A 17,345-nucleotide genomic window follows, 5' to 3' on the forward strand; every position below is an offset into this window, starting at 1 on the left:
GCCGTTTACGCAGCACGCGGCCCGCCCCCGCCCCGGCGTGACCGCGGGGTTACGCAAAGTGCGCGGCAGCGCGCGGAGGGGCGGGGCCGGCGCGAGGCCCCACCCCCCGGTGCCCTCAGGTGCCCTCGTGCCGCCCCTCACACTCCCTCATCGCCCCCGCCTCAGAGCCTGGCGCCGGCTCTCCCCTTCCCTGGAGAGCGGAGACATGGAGCCCAACATGTGCTGACCCTCTGCCCGGCTGGGTCCACGAGGGGTTTCTTGTCACAGCAAGGACTCGGCGCTGATACGCGCTGGAATCACCCAAAGGGTCATCGCTACTTCCCAAATGCTCCTTTGGGAGGCCCCGCCCGTGAGGGAGTGGGCTCCAGCTCCAGGCTGGGCAAGTGGTCGATGCTACTTGGAACTGCCCTGAAACAGCTTATAATAACGTGGAACTCCCGGGGAAATGGAGCTGGCAGCTGAGGAGTCTGAGCCGGCCGCCTCTGCTGTCCAGGCAGGACCGGGGAGAAATTCCCAGTTCCTCATTATGTTTCTTATGACAGAGGATCCAACTTCTAAAACATAGGCATCAGCAAATGTCCACTTGCAGCAGTGCTGGTGTCAGAGGGTCTAGCAGGGGGTGAACATGATTCATGGCTCAAGTGCCAATATGTCCCACAGGAAATTTTGAAACTTCCTGAGCAATCACAAACTGCACATGCAGGCATAACTTGTCTCTGATCTTTGATCAGATGGTTTTGTAGATACCCTTCATTCTACCACACCCTGACTGGAGAGTTCTGAGTGAATAAGGAAGAAATACAACAATTACTTTGAAATAGTTCTTTCAAATGGGAATGAAAATGAATGGGGAAAAGGAGGAGGGAATGATACCTCTGAAACACTTGAGCTTGCAAAGATGATTCTTGATGCCTTATAATCTTGTTGCATCAGAATAAGATTGAAGAGGGAGATAATATACTGTATAACTTGATCTTCTGTATCTTCTTTAAGGAGAATAGTAGGTTCTGGTGGAAATGTCCTGCTGGAATTTTCAAGAGCCTCCAAACTGTCTGTGCATAAACCAAGTGACCATTCTGATCTCATTTTCACTGGGTTTCACTCTTTCGTACTACAAGAGAATGTGGCTGTGAATAATGCAGTTTATTTCAGTGCTGTCATTACAACATGGGGTAATATATGCATAATCTTCAGGCAGTATACAGCTAAAGACATACAGCTCCAGCTGAACATTAAATATTATAAAGCCAAAAGAGCACATGACATAATCTTGACTTCAGCCAGACATCTGCTCATTGCAAATTAATGGTTAATGCAGGAAATAAGCCTGAAAGGGACCCTCTGTACTTTCTAATGTAAACCTTTGCTGTCACATTCAACTCAAGCAACTAAATAAAGAAGTATTTATCTGTTTCTTGACATTTTCTTTCTCATATTAATTGCACTGAAAAGCAGTCTCAAAATTTCATTCCTTACAAGTGGAAAAAGCCTAATTATTTATCAATTTTCAAATAATTTATTCATTTAGTTCTGAGTATAGAAATATTTATGTCAATTTTCCCCAGACGGGGCTGCTCACTAATTAAAACATTTTCTGTTCTTTGTGACATTCATGATGTTCACCCCATCATTTGTTTACCTCCTCCAGCCCTTTCTTTTAGCCACTGTTGTTACTAGTCTTCCATAATTCAGGAAACTCTCACTGTTCTCCTGGTTATCCCACGGAGCCATTTGTGCATATGTTAGTTTGAGTTCCCCATTGTTAAACATGGGTGACTGTCGCAGACATCATTTCATCAAAAATCCTTTCTTAGGATTTTTCTTCCTGAGAAGCTGAGAGGCTCCAGGAACAAAGTGTAAACAATGGTTGTCTGCTGCTGTGAGATGCAACAGGTGCATCTGTGATTGGCCCATCCTGGATGTTTATAAGTAATGGCCAATCACAGCCCAGTTAGCTTGGAGACTCTTTCTGAGACACAAACCTTTATTATTCATTCCTTTCTCTCCTTAGCTTAGCTAACCTTCTGAGATGAAACTTTTCCTTCTATTCTTTTAGTATAGTTATAATGTAATATATATGTCATAAAATAATAAATCAAGCCTTCTGAACATGGAGTCAACATTCTCATCTCTTCCCTCACCTGAAAACCTCTGTGAACACTGTCACAGGTGACTAGTTAGGACATTCACTTCAGGTCTCATAGGGTGTCCCTAGTACATAATGAGTCTGAGTGTCCCTAATAGTATGACCCTGATATATCCTAGGAATGTGTTTGATCTTTTTTTTTTCATGTACAAATTAAATTAGTCGCCTCAAATCAATGAGAGTCAAATCAGTGTGATTAATTAGCAATCCAGATGTCCTTTCCTGCTTTTCATTAATGAAGCCATCATTAACAGCAAGAGTCCTTGGCTTGCCCAAACTGAACAGAGTGAGGTCTTTGAACTTTGCTTCGGTCTACTTTCATGTGGGGTTTTCACTCATGCTCCATTTTAACACAAAAGGCCAATTCCATGAACCTGCTTCCCCTGTGCTGGGTATGTTCCACAGCTCTGTTCTAGCCCTCTGACTGCCGTGGCCCCGAGCACGTTGCCCCTTTGCAGAAGTTTAGTTGGCAGAGTCCAAGGTCAGTTTCTTCACTGATAAGAGCAGCTGTGAAAAAAGCCAGCAGCAGGGCCTGGCTGTCCCTCGAGAGCCACTTCTAAGCTGTGGCTTTGTGCCAGCCCTCACCTGTGCCACAGGGCAGCTGTGCAGCAGCTCTGCTCACACCAGCTCGCACCTCCACGGGTCTGGCCCCCATCCAGACTTGCTGGCTTGGCATCCTGGCTTGGCCTCGCACCTGCCTTGCCACTGCAGCCCTGTTGGGTGACCATATGGCCTGTGTCTGACCCTGACCACTGTCTCTCAACCTAATCCTGGCCCTGGATTGCTGCTCTACATCCTGGCTCCTTGTTGATGAAGTGACTGCTTTCACCTGCCTTGGTATTATCCTTAGTTGCAAATCAGCCAAATCTTGCTGCTTCTTGACATCCACCACCCCTAAACACAGACCCACCGCCCCCACAATTTTCTCATAATTTCTATATAATTTTGCCCACACTATAATAATTGCCCACAATTTTGGGTGGGCAAGCTTGAAGAAAATGGTGGAGCAATTTAGGTCAGGACTTTTCAATGAAATAGGAGTAGCAGAGTGAAATAAAGAGGAAAATTAAGAACCATGTGTACCTATTGTCTCTGTGAATCTCAGTTGTGTGCAAGTCTCTTTTCCTTGTTTCTGTGGGGTATTCATTCTAATGGCAAACATTTTGCAAGAGGCACTTCATAATTTCTTGTAATTTTTTTGTTTTGGCATAAGTTCTTGCACATTGGGGAACTTTTTTTATTTGTAATTATATCCTCCAAGTCTTCACCATTTTTAAGATTTTATTTATAGGAGGCAAACAAACCACTAGATGGCAAACAGTTTCAGCAAGAGAATTAATGCGTGGGTATTGATACAACCTTCTGTTCTCAGCCTCATCATTCCTTTTCTTGTCCAGCTTTGTGAGTTGGACCTGGGAAATCTGAGTTGATACTGACATAGTCCTTCTTCTCCCTGCCTGTCCCTCTCTTTTGCTGTTGTAGGATTCATGAGTCAGGTGTGTGGTGGATTCATACAGGTGATTTTTGCAGAGACTAAAAAGAATAAAAAAAAACCTGTCCAGGTAGGACTATAGAGAAATTCACAGTTCCTCATTATGTTAGGAAAAGAAGGAAAAAGACGAAAGCAAGCAGTTTCCAGGCATTTCACTTCCATCAGCCAGCCTGGAGATCCACTGAACAAGATGTATCCTGGGAGAAAATCAGTCCCAGCTTGGGTTGTTTTATGCTGCTAAGCAAAGGTACCCCATATTCTTTTTTTTTTGGACATAGAATTTCAAGATTCAGGATGATACAAACATTAAATATGTGTATCATTATCAGTGGATAATTTGCATAAATTACAACAGAGGGTCTCTCTGAGTGCTGTTTTTCTATCTGAAAGAAACATGGCATGAATGCATATTTACAAAATAGAAATCCAACTTTTTTTTTTTTTAGAGATTTTGAAAATGAAAAATAATCCACCAAGTAATCAGACTTCTATATACCATTAGCTTTCCTGGTTGCTATCAAGTTCTCTGTGAACATGTATTTTAACCAGGATCTTCTTGGAAGTAAAATTGTGTCAAATTATTCCTTTCACTTAAAATATTCAGGGAGATCCAGAGAAAGGAAAGAATCCATCCAATTGTAAACCCGTGGAGTGTTCATCTGTAGCTGAATGAGTGGGACACAGGCTCTGTTACCCTCAACCCAAGAGCACAGGACTTTAAAGCTGTGAGGTCTGAAGTAACCCATGCTTGAGAAAAGGCAGGAATGTAAAGGAGAGATCATCAACCAAAGAAAGATTAATGGACAAGCACAATGCTTACGGGGTGGTTGTTTTTAATTTGAGAATTATTGTGGCTTGTAAGCCTTTCTGTAAAGGGCAGGTAGTCCAAGGATCATGAATGTGTCTGTAGCTGCCAAGTGATTCTGGAGCTAAAGGGAGATCTGGGAATTTTGGCACTTTGTTGTTGAGGATCTGGTAACTGCGATGCAGGAGGGTGGGAGCGTGTTCTGTTTGCAATTGCTTTATCTTTGCTGGTTTCTCTATAGCACCTGAAATACAGCTGGAAACAGATAGAAATGTTTGGAGTTTTGTCTTTCAAAGAGGTGGCACTCCAGGAATAAGCCAGAGAGCCTGCTGTTTGTTATCCACTCAGAGGGGAAAGCTGAGGAGGTGTGTCTATGTTATGACAGGAAGGTGAATTACTGCCAAGAAATTCTGCTAAACTGTAAATAATCCATTGCTTCAAAGCCATGGTTCTGTCATACATAATAGACTGTGAAATCTGTGTGAGAATTTGCATCTCTGATTTTAAAATTAGTTGCCTGAAAGTCTTGATACTCTTTAATAGAAAGATGTGTGAGTTTTTCCATAGGAAAACTTTCTTTATGCTTTTGAATTTCTGAAATTCTTCAACATCATATTACGCATAACATTTCATAGCAACAGTTTCTTCCTATGATAAGCTGAAAAAGTACATGGACAGTGTAATGTGAAATTTTCAAAACAAACAAGAATTTATCAGCACTGAGCTAGAGCCACATTTCCATTGTGATTATTTGTCTCCATCAATAGGGGACCTTGAAGTGTGTTCAAAATGTAACCATACACTGCCATGGGAAGGGAAAACCACTATGAAATACAAGAGCACCATGTCTAGCTCATGTCTGAAATCCTTCACCTGCATGTTGTTGGTAGATGGGAAGGTATTCTGGGGAAACCAATGCTTGCTTCATTCTTAGTTTCTTTCTCAGGTGGCAACTTTTAGAGTTGCTGCAGACAAAATATGGGGCTTGAGGGACCTGGGTCTAGCATAAAACAGACTGTTCTTTTGGTCTGATGCTTTCCTAATTTTCATATGTATAATAACACCCTGAAGTTGAACTTGTTGTTACTGGAGGACAGGACTTGAGGACAAAAATCCATGACAATTTCCCTAGTAAATTTTGGCTGGGCCAATCTTTTCCACTACTACCAATGTCATAAATCATGATCAGGACAGTAATTAGAGTCTCCAATTAAATAAAAAAAAACCTTTCCAGCTGCCTAAGTTTGGTGTTGGCAATGAATTACAGCCTGACATGCACTCCTCTTGTCTGCTGCTACCCACTTTTCTTCTCTGGATAATGCTGTTATGAATTCTCAGTTACACATTTCCACTCTCTTCCCAGCAGTCCATACAGTTGTTTTGTCAGAACATGTGTAACAAAGTGTTAGTAAAATCTCTCCATCAAGCAAGGATGTCAATTTCTCTAGATGCTGCAAGACCTGCTGTGCTAGTAGTAACAAGTGAATGAGTGATGTATAAGATCCTGCAATGCTGATCTTTCCTACCTTTGGAAAATACCTCTTCGTATAAACCTCTGTGAAGGAGTTAATTTCCTCCTAGTGGCAGTCTGTTGGTTTGGAATGGGCAATTACACATGAGAAAGGCTTTAGTATAATGTTCTTAGAGAAAGAGGCTGGTCAAAGGTGGCGAGTGCACTGAGGCCGGGGGTTGTGTGTCCACCAGGTGGCACAGCGAGCTCGGGCTCCGTCTCATTCACAGTCCTGGACATGCAGCGCCTACCAGGAGTAAAGAGGAGCAAAAGTGTTCACCTGATTTTTACAGACGGAGGTAGAAAATGTGAAGAATTGGCAAGAGGCTGAATGAAATGCATACATGTAAAAATTTTGTCTGGTCAAAGGCTATAATTTCAAATAAACTTTGCTGCTGTTCACAGTCATTGGAAGTCATAAGCGATATGACAAAAATAAAAATGCTAATCAGTGTGTAAGGCAATATTGGGGCTGAGCTTCTTGAAGTACACACCAGCAGCTGTGTGAGAGGCCAGATTAGATACTTCCATGTATTTGATGGATACGTGGAGAAGGACAGGGTTAGAATTATTGAATCATAGAATATCTGGAGTTAGAAGAGACCCATAAGATCATTGATCCTGGCCCTCCACAGGACTGCCCCAGGAATCACACCATGTGATGATGCAAACATTTATGGTCATATCTGTTACATCTTAACAATATAAAAGAGGTTGCAAAACCAGCTGGAAGTTCACCAGTAAGTACTTGTGCATTTGGGACTTCATGGGTAAACAGGCTGTGATAATCTTATCAGTTATGTTTCTCCTCTGACAGTGTAACTGGAATTGCAAACAAAGATCCTTCTCTCTGATCCTAGAAGCATGTATAGCACATCAGGAATATGATCAGCAGTGTTTTCAAAGTTGCTAAATTTTGTGATTTTTAAAGTACTGTAGTAAAATTCTTTTATGTATTTCAAAACCTGGTCATTAGCTAAGAATTGAAAATCTGAACCCAAGCAAGTAAGTTCTCTTCCCAGGCCTGAAGAGAGACCTGAATATAAGAATGTCAAAAAGAAATAAAGAGAACCCCAAACTATTATTAAGGCCTCGTGAGTCTTGGTTTTATAATGCCAGCCTCATGACTTTCTGGGAAGCAACTTATTGAAAGCCTTGGTTTGACAATTCTGTACTTGGCTAGCTTGGGCTTGACCCAAGTTCCCTTTTTTCTTGGCAGCACTTAAAACAGTTGAGATGTAGCCTATGCCCCTTTGTAATCCAAGATTGCTGTGTGCAGTCAAGAACCTTTAAGCATGGGAAATGAATAAAATGATCCAAAGCCGTGGGGCCCAGCTGGTGGTGTGGGCCAGCAGGACTGGGATGAGGAGCCAAGGGCCACTCTGCTTCCATGAGACCAACTTCTATATGGATTCAGTCCTGCTGACACACTCTGGAGTAGAAATTTTGTTTGACTTTTAAATTGTGCTAGTTTAGCTGGCACTAGTCCAGCTGCTGGGAACTCGGTTGCATAGATAGAACTCTGCTGATATTTCCAGTTCTTCAGCATTCACACGAGCTGCTGCTGCACTCCAAAGAGACGCAGTGTGCAGCCATCTCCTGCAGCAGGTCACGTCCTGCTGGAGCAGTGCGGCAGCAGCGCCAGGCCTTTTCGTGACTGCTCAGCAATCTCAGCAGTAAAGCAGCAATAAAACAATGCTTCCAATGTCCTCCACTGGCTTTGCCTGTCGGCTCTTATTTCAAGGCAGAGCGCTGTGCTGGCGTGTACACAGCATGCAGTAGGTTTCTCCCGCGCCGCTCCGAGGGCTGCTAGCCAAAGTGCGGGCACAAGGTTGGAGTCAGCAACCCATAGCTGTGGTACTGCTGTGGTTCCACGCTGCTGAGGGAGTGTCCTACCCTGTCACTCTTTTATACACTTCTGCTCTCTGTGTGGGAGCAAGGGTAACAGAGCCATGCAGCTCTCAGGTCTTAAGCCAGGCAAAATTCTGTGATATTAACAGACACGGCTGTGGAGTTAGCAGGGTCCTGCTGTGCTGCACCAGCTCGGAGCTTGGTCACAGTCCTGCTGTGGAGGCCTCTGCAAAGACAAGTAAATGAGTGTCTAGCTCCAGATTTTATGCCCTCTGGAATTAATTGTGATACTTTTTTTAGTAACCTTAAAAGCAAATGCCTGTCAAAGTTTCCTTGTAACATCTCGGTCTCACTGAGTTGCTTGCAGTTGTGATTTCAGGATGGGTGTTTTTTGCACTTGTCAGCTTTTATTTGTAGACTGCTGTCTTGCTGAGGTGGGAGAAATTTGAACTATGCCATCATATAATGTAAAAGCAAATGCTTTTCAGAAATTACTGTTTGTTTATTGAGGGAGGGTAGGAGTGCATGGGCTGTTTCCTGGGGCCCCGTTGTCGCAGCCATGTTTGTGTCTGTACTATTTTCTAGCTGGGACACCCAATTAATTGATCTGAATTTGTTTCCCTTTGTATCTACCTATTCTAGGTTAATAGTTTAGAGGTGAGAAAGATGGAAGTTTCTGGCACTGTGAGCATATGAACCCTTGCATTCAAAAGACTAGTCTAACTGCATGAAAGACCAGGTTGTAGCACAACAGCTACAGGAAAAATACTTTTGTTTTTACATCTGTTTTATTACAAACACTCAGATTTTACTGAAGCTAAAATACTTCAGTTCAAACACAAGGCTCCAGAGTTCCATGCTTTTATTTGAGAGTATCATATTTTAGTGGGAGTAAACAGAAGTTAGCATTAGAACAGCACTCACCCTCCAGCACCACTCTGGAACACAACCTATATCAAGATGTGTCTGTCCCTCGTGGAGATGTCAGCCCACGTGACACCTGCAGAAATGCTCACAGGCAGCCCATGGGCATCCTGTCTCTCTACTGAGGCAGAGTGGTAGCCAAGGCTGAGCTGTACTTACTGAGAACCAGCCTCTGAGGTTCTCTGAGGCTCTCTCTCATGCTGCATGGCCAGGTTTATGCATGACAGAATACATTTCTTCTACAGGACAAGTGTGGAGCATGCCTCAAAAGGCAGCTGAGGTACAGCCCCCCCAGATAAAATATGAAACCAGAATTACCCACTTCTTTCCCTGCAGGATCAATGTCTTAAGTTTATTTGCCTCCGCTTCACAAGGAAAAACTCTAGGGAAAATCCTGGGTTCTTTTCTCAGACTTTTGCTATAGCTCTGATATATTGTGTAAAGAAATATAACAGTCACAGCTAAATTTAGGATAAAAAATATCTTTTAATTAATCTTTCCTTGACTTGCTGAATTATCTTTTTTCCCCTAGAGATTTCTTTCTGGCTTTGCCTATTTTGTAGGAAAAATACCAGTCCAGTGGTTTAGATTTCACTAAAAATGGAAAAATTTAGATCACGAGTTTTACAAACCAAAATGCATATGAGCAGTTCTTTGACTAAAATGATCAGTACTATTAATGAGACTCATAGCTCCTTTGAGACATACTTTATTCTGTATTTTATCTTACTGCAATAGAACATGGTGGGCTTTTAAGTAATAGATACCATTCCTTATTACACAAATATTTTTGTAACTGATATATCTGAATATATTAAGATGCAGATGAGCACATTGAGTATCTTAAACTGGTGAACAAAAGTGTTAGCAATTAAAAATCTCTTCCAGGGATTTTGAAAATGCAATGCAAAGCAAATAGCATCTCATTATGCTAACATCTTGAAGAAGGCCTGAACCTTCTGTAAAGCATTGCTCTGAAGGCTTTAGCTTTGATGAAGAAATTTCAGCAGCCGTTCAGCAGAAGTGAAGAAGTGGGCAGAGAATGTGCCTACATGTGCCTGTGACAGTACTGCTGCTGGTTTTACTCACAATATCTGGATTAAAAGCCCTTATGCAGACTTCAGGCATATCTTGATTTTGCTTGTAAAACCACCTTAACAATACAGCCTTCCTTGCTATATTTTGCAGGATGTGGTGTTTCTGTTTTATCATGTAACTACTAATGAAAAAGAAGCATAAGCAAAAATGTTGTGCTCTGCTCAGCTACCATTGGCACTAATATTGTGACCACACTGCTAACTGAAAGATAAGCAGGTTACAGCGAGAGCTGGACTCTCTTCTTCCATACAGCTGTAAAGCAGGACTACTGCCATCAGATTTTGGATATCTGGGAGAATGAATATCAAAATGAGCCTTTGCAAATACGGTGAACTATAAAGAATCTTGGGTGGAACCACGATAAATGCTTCCACAGGGAATGGTAGCACTTTTGAGGATCTTAATAGTTGGCTATTGCAGTTTAACTTAAAAGTTTAAATTTCTTAGAAGAGCTATACACAGAAATCCACCTCACCATTTTCATGGTCTGTTGCATTTGTGAACAAGGCTTTCCAAGCCCAAATAGTTGTATAGTAACATCTGAAATGGATCTCTGAATAAATGAATTTCCCAAAAGCCTAAGTAGCCTAAAAGAACTGACTTCCTACGGTAATGAAGGATTTTCTGAACAGTTCTGTAACATATATTTCTTACATTCCCCTGAAGGGTACATGCTCCTAAAGGGAACTGAAAAATGACCTTTCAGAAAAAGGGAGTTTGGAGCAATTACTTGCTCTTCAGCAGTCTCTTTGAAATTTTGCTTTACAGAATTAAACCTTAGAGATTCCTTCCTCTGCTTTTCCTTGAGGCATGTATAGTTTGATCACTGACATGCTCTCTCTGTGGGCTAAACCTAGTTTCATTTCTAAGAAAATGTTGAGCTCACTGAAGCATATAACTTGCCATACTGCATTATGCTCATTTAGCCCAGCTGTGTATCTGTAACTGTTGTCGATTCCCAGTGCTTTTGAGGAGATGCAAAACCGAAGCAAACTCAAACATATTTTTGACAGAATTGGGGTGATGGAGACTTCATCCTAACTACTAACTTGTTTAAACTTTGTGTTTCAAGCTGCTTTTTTTCTTTTAGTACCTCTTATGTAAATAACAAGAATATCCAAAAATACAGTAATCCGGGACAAGAGAATATTGTCCTCCCTCTTAGACTCCTGCTGTGTGTTTTGACTTTAATAACATCCTGGAGCAGCGAGTTTTGCAGTGTATTTCATTATTTGATGAAAAGACAACACTCAGAGTTGTCAGCTATGCAGCCTGCCTCCTCTTGTACTACAAGACTGAGAAAATGAAAGCTCTCAGACCAGGTTCTCTATGCTATTTTTGTTTGCAATCTGTTTGCTAGACCTTGAAGAAGAATCTATAAGGGAATTTTACTAAAAATTAACCTTAAAATACTGCATTTCCTATTCACAAACAGCTTAATCAAACAGGACTTAGAAAGGAGAAAAGTAAAGGAAGGGAACCAGGATAGCAATTACACTTTCCTTTAAAGACAGCAGTCGTAACTTAGAGTGGTACCCTGATTTCTTAGGGCAGGTGACAGCTGCTTACCCCCTTAGGTAAATACTTTGTTCATTGACACTAAAGCTCAAGTCCAGTGTATCCACCACCAGCCTCAATCCAGGCTGGATTGTGTGTTGAAGCAACACCATGTAATTTGGGTTGGTTGATCCAAGTCCTTTGCTGTCCTTTACTACTTACCATCCTGATGGCTGTTGTCTTCTCTTAGTCACTTGTTAGAGATTTTGTGTTTTTTCATAGGAGATAACACATAAAGACACAAATAACCCTTGTTGCTCCAGGAAGATTATTTTTTAGTCTTCCCTTCTAGGAGCTGCTGCAACCCCAGGCCTAAAGCTAGGTTTTAGAGTCAGATGACTGCTAGCCCTGAGCACATTTACACTGACTTAGTTTGCCCAGGCTTTTCACACATTACTGCAATTACACCACAATTCTAAATTTATACCATGTTTTCTTGCAGTGTCTGACTTGTTAACAGAAATGCAACAAAGCATATCCTTCCAAAAGAAGGTTTCAAGCCTGCTCCTTTCTGCTCAGCTCCTATTGTATCCACAGAATGCAAATGGAGCACTCACCCCCTCTTGATTTTCCATTCCTCCACATTGCTCAGAGAAGGGTTGGCTTTGTTTTTTCAAGGGTTTTTGTTTGTTTGTTTTGTCCTCTCCTAAGCCTCAGGCCTGCATATTTGAATCTCTTCTTATTTATTTAATTTCTTAGGCAAAATGTTCTGATTCAGTCACAGGCCTTTATTCCATGCCAATTCTGTATCCAAATATCTCCTAATTCTGTAGCCTTCTAGACTGCCACAGCTGAGATTATATCATTTGTTCATATAATGAATCTTAAACATTTTCTTGATCATAACCGAGTACTGCACTGTCTACATTGACAGCTCTGTCTTTTTCTGGAAACAATATTTTTAATATATAATGCACACAATTAATTTTTTTATCTTCTCTACCTTGTGCAAACTTAAGTTGACACTGTGCTCCCTCTACACAAACACTGAAGAAATTTCCCCATTTAAGTTTCAGATTGACAACAGAAATGAAGTTTGCTGGCACCACTGAAGCAATGAAGGAAAGAAAAATCTCAACTGTACTTAAATCAAAGGAATTATGTAAACAAACAAGAAAGGGCAGATCTTCAAGGTACTAAACCTTTATTTTCATGCAAAACCTCAATGATTTTGACTGGCTTCATGTAGAATAAACTCCATATAGAAGATGATGAGCAATCAGGAGGGCAACCAGAGTAACTCTCCTCTTGATCTGTTAAGTGGGTGCAAGGAACATATTTTGTTTTAAAAGAAACAAAAAGTGAGCAAACCAGACATCTTTGCAGGAGGAATGCTCCATCTCATCTAATTAAACTCAAAAGATGAACAGTTGGGCTACAGAGATGCATGCACCAGACAGATGTTCAACTTATTCCCAGAATTCAAGTTTGGGATGTAACAAAATATTGAATTTTCAGATGGAAAAGGGTGTAACCAAAGAATGTAGGCTGCAAGTAGCATGTAATGCCAAATATCAGATTTAATAATGTGTTATCTACAGTCTAATTCAGACCATTAGTTCAGGGTATAGGAAAAAAACCTGTTCATTGTTTAACAAGGTAAATAGCTGGGATTGGTATTTCTTCTGCCTTCATAGGGGATCTCAGTTTTATAACTTTATTTTCAGCCCAGATTTTGTCATCAAAGTAGGCTTCTCTGCAAGTTTACTTGATAACTTCAAAACCTGCTAGCCAAATTAAAACCAAATGCAATAAAGGTAGGAGCCCTGAAAAAAATTAATATCCTAGAAATGTTATGTAAATATACATCAGGAAAGAAGGAAAAGACAACTGAGGTGTTGCCAGCTGGGAAGGACTGACTGAGCAATCTAGTAACTTGGCTCAGAGGGAATCCACACCAGGCAGAGCTCTCAAGTTTGCCTCAGCCACAGGACAGAATCACAGCTACTCCAAGTCAGTCAGTCACAGATCTCTGTTTCCAAGCACACACAACCTAAGTCAGCCTAGTTTTGTGCAGAAACTTCAATATTTTGTAATTTCAACTTCAGCAGCACCTGCAGTCTCAAGTCTGCCCTTATGCACCATCCTTTCAATCTCTGTTCACCAGGTAACAGAAAACCATTAGCAGAATTTAAATTCTTAGGGGGATTAACTTCCTGTTTCTGTTTCATCATATGTCATAGTTTTGGTACTTGTTATATTGTAGCCCACCTGGTTCTTCAAATGCCTTTGAGGTATCCTTAAGGGTAGTCAAAGACTGCATCTTTTAGTATTTATTTCCTAAGGCAAAGAAATACTCTAAAGTCTTTCAGACCTTCTTTGTACGCAGTGAAATGAAAAAGAAGCATCCTTTAAAAATACACTGGGAGACACAGCACATTGAAGATCTGAGCACCCTTATCTAGCATTATCTTACCTTTCTCCTTTTCCTGCCTTGTTTCTCTTTGATGAACTCCAGTGAAGGGTGATTTGATCTGATAAGTTTTGGTGGCAACATAGCTGCTGCAAAAGCATGTGCCCTCTTAAGACAAAATTACCTTCATGCCTCCAAATTACATCTTTGTAGGTGTGCTGATGATAAAGTTCTGTGGTATTCTGGTTCAGCAAGCGAAGTGCCTTGATACATTCCTCGCTTTTTATGCTTGTGAGGTGGAAAAAATTAATCTGGGGGATATCTGCTTCGGCAATAGAGCTGTAGCTGGTTTTAATGACGCATGCTTTTGGTAATATCAGCTCAGCCTTCTTGTTCCTAAATTCCCTCAGAAGTGTAGAATGTCTGTGCAGTTAAAACCTTGTACTCAGTACTGGCAGATTAACTCTGAAATAAGCCAGTGATTTTGGTGGAGGCATAGAACATTTAAAATAAGAGAGGAATTGTATTCAGTCTCTTGCTATCTCTTTACATAATGTTAATGTTGAGACCTTTTTGGGGTTTTTGCTATTTTTTAAAGCAGTTTCATGACTAAGGTTTAGCTGAAAACAGCTTTGGCAAAAATGGGTTGAGGAAACTGTTGTGGAACATCCCCTTTAAAGAAGCAACGGAGTGTTTCCTCCAGGCCTTTTTGCATCTTTTGTGATGCTACTGGAATGCCATCAAAAATGTCCCATATCCGGAAAACACAAACCTATTTAAATTTTCACTATTCCCCCTCCCTCAATACATACAAGTATGTATGTACATACATATTTGTATTCAAATACAAGTATTCAAAAAAAATTTTCCCATACTTAAAAGAAGCTGGATTTGGGGAAAAAAATGTACTTCTATTTTGAGGTTTTGACATCTATATTTTTGTAAAACTGGGAGATGACAAAACATTGAGAATATATTTTGCCTGAAAAGTTGTAACGCTCCTTCTATGGTTTTGCTTATTTCTACTTGTTAATAAAGAAGCAAGCAAATGCAGTAAAATTAGAAGGGACTAGGACCTTAAAATAGTCCACTGATGGATTCCTAGTAAAAAGCTCTACTTTTTATTATGATTTTATTTATTCATAAAGTTTATGGCTATCTCTCAGAACAGTGTACACTCACGTTAGAAGAAACAAGCAAAATACCCCACAAAACACAAGCCCAACAATAACGCAACCCCTGAAAGCATTTGCTTTGGCTCGAACAGGTGTATACATTTTTCAAGTTTTCAAACCCTTGCATTCAATTCCCTGGTAATCATATTAATTTTTTAGGTTTTTTTGCCTGCAGATATAGATTCTTCAAAAAAGTCGTCTGGATTGGTGCCCTTAAGTGCTTAGTACCTTACATACTATTTTATTTTGTTATAACATTATTTTGCTGAAGTGCATATGGTTATCAATGAGTTTGATTTGCAGTGCTATGGACATGACACAGCTCCTGCCACAATCTATCTAAATAAACACCACCACTAAAAAAACAGTGCTGTCACTACAGAACAACTTGTACTTGTCATAATAATTATAACTATGAATGAGATAAAAATATTAAGTGGACGCAAGCAGGAAGTGCAGCTAAGTGTCAGCTGTTAGATGACAACCTTATGTAGCAGTGAAGGCATGTTTGGGTGACCTGACACAAGAAATCAGACAGCTTGCCCCAGCCTTAACTGTAAGCAGCTTTATTTGTTAACCTGTCTCTTGTGCAATTACCGAGTTGCAAAAAACAAAAAAAAATCATAACATTATAAAGGTGATTGAAATAATAGATGGAATGTAAGTGCTGCATAATACACACTTTGTAATGAGCAAATTATTGCCAAGTGATATGAATACTGATTTACTTAGAATGAATTGCTGATTGCTGAGATCCATATTTGGCACTTAAATAAACACAGTCTTCTACAAGTGATTCTGCTACTCCCTGTGCATTAAGATTTGACTCTGTGATAGGTGGACACCACTATGTTATGTTTGCTGTAGTACCAGAGACTAAATACCAGGGAAAAGCCAAAAATCTGTTGGTGGAAGAAGCCACCACGTGTGACAGACCATCAGCGATAAAGCCTTTGGGCTTCTTACTCACCTGGGTCTTAGGCTTCCGGTGAGCACAGTCAGCAAGAGAAACAATGTTCTTAAATTGTACACCGGCAGGAATTGATTGGGCTGCTGGACAAAGCTTTTCAACAAACCCTTTGGATTTTCCATGGGAAAGGTGTGTGCTGGCCAGCCAGGCTTCACAGTCAATAATAGAGGCTGTCTCCTCAGCCAGGTGATCAGATCAATGGGTGAAAGACAGAGCCAGCTGCCAACACTGCAGTAGATTACCCTGCCCACTCTTGTCCACGTGTTTTGTCCAGGCTTTCAGGTGCTGATTTATCCTTTCTGTCCACTGAGTGTCTCTGAAGAGGGAGCATCCCCCTTCCATATGGCTTTTGGTACACTAGGTCTGTCCTCCCTCATTCCAACACTCGTGCAGGGGATTATCCTGGACATGGACTCCTGGACTTCTTCACTGGAGCTGAGGATTCTGGAGGTGCTGCCCAAGTTCAGGATCTTGGCCCTGGGGAACACCTAAATAAGCTTCACACCCCCATGGTATTTCAGAGAGAGAAAATCCAAATTCCCCAGGATCATGCCACATTTTGCCTTTTGAACTTGATCAAAGCTAACACTGTACATATGCATGCAACAAAGGCAACTTGGAATTCTCAGTGTTGCTACTGGAACCCTTTCATTCTTATTGAAATCTGGTATGTTAATACCATGCACGAAAAATATTTTTTGGAATTAGATACATTTAGTTTTAAATGACAGGCAAATTTAACAAGAGACATAAAAAACTATTACTTTAGACATTTATTGTAATTTCACCAAATATTTGAAGTATCTGTGAACTGGATTCATCTGATGACCACAGAATGCTTTGAATTCCATTTGTTTCTAGCAAAGACTTTAAGGGGTAATCTAACTTACCTTTTTGGAAAAATTATTACTATTAATGTCCATTAACGCAATGTATCCTTTTATTGTTATTCAAAAACTAGCAAAAGAAAGAGCAATTTGGTTTTAGACCATGCAATTAGTAAGAGTAAAATTACCCTGCAATAATTTTAGACAATGTCAGGTCTGCTTCTGTAAACATATTAATAGCTGAGTATGTGTGTGTGTTGAGTCATATGTATAATTATTCCCAGAATGGCTGCCTTCCAGGCGTGGAGGCTGAGTCCGTGTATAACTCTTCATGTTATGGGCATGGCATGGGCAGCACTACACTTCTGTCCAGGCTGCTGGCATAAATCATAATTGAATTAGGTAAGGTCAAGGTGTTTTGCATACTGTTTGAAAATAAAAAAAAGAAAATCAGAAATTTCTCATGGTGGTTTCTTGTTTTAGTTCTCCTTTCCAAAAATGCCTTTTCTAGTAAATGCCCCTTAAACTGTACATTTGGCTTTAATAAAAGTAGATTCTAACACACAACTGGGTATTTACTGACTGATGCTTTATGCTTTTGCAGGTGCACTGAAGAAGAGAAACCTTGGCCCAAAAA

Source organism: Melospiza georgiana, chromosome 2 (assembly GCF_028018845.1).
Source record: "Melospiza georgiana isolate bMelGeo1 chromosome 2, bMelGeo1.pri, whole genome shotgun sequence".
Lineage (NCBI taxonomy): Eukaryota > Metazoa > Chordata > Aves > Passeriformes > Passerellidae > Melospiza > Melospiza georgiana.